General features: G+C 53.5%; 1 protein-coding gene across 3 annotated transcripts in view; it reads right to left on the reverse strand.

Moving 5' to 3' along the window:
- The window catches only part of WDR37 (WD repeat domain 37), a 51,937-nt gene that overhangs the window by 34,749 nt on the left and 16,717 nt on the right, over positions 1–471 (reverse strand). The window lies entirely within an intron of this gene.

Consider the following 471-nt stretch of genomic DNA (forward strand, 5'->3'; position numbering starts at 1 on the left):
GAGCAAGACTCCCACTACCCTGTGAAGACAGCACCATCAGGGCCTGAGCAGGGCTCCCACTACCCTGTGAAGACAGCACCATCAGAGCCAGAGCAGGACTCCCACTACCCTGTGAAGACAGCGCCATCAGGGCCTGAGCAGGGCTCCTGCTACTCCATGAAGACAGCGCTGTCAGACCCTGAGCAGGACTCCTGCATTTCAGCACAGCTTCCTTTGTACTTGCCTCTAAATGCATTAAAAATATTCTGCTACTTGTGGCACCCGTAGCACAATGGGTAGGGCGTCAACCACATACACGGAGGTTGGCAGGTTCAAATCCGGCCCAGGCCAGCTAAAACAATGACAACTGCAACAACAACAACAAAATAGCCAGATGCTGTGGCTAGGGCCTATAGTCCCAGCTACTTGGGAGGCTGAGGCAAGAGAATCACTTAAGCCCAAGAGTTTGAGGTTGCTGTGAGCTGTGATGCC

The sequence above is a fragment of the Otolemur garnettii genome, unplaced genomic scaffold (genome assembly GCF_000181295.1).
Source record: "Otolemur garnettii isolate 467f Iridium unplaced genomic scaffold, OtoGar3 scaffold00019, whole genome shotgun sequence".
Lineage (NCBI taxonomy): Eukaryota > Metazoa > Chordata > Mammalia > Primates > Galagidae > Otolemur > Otolemur garnettii.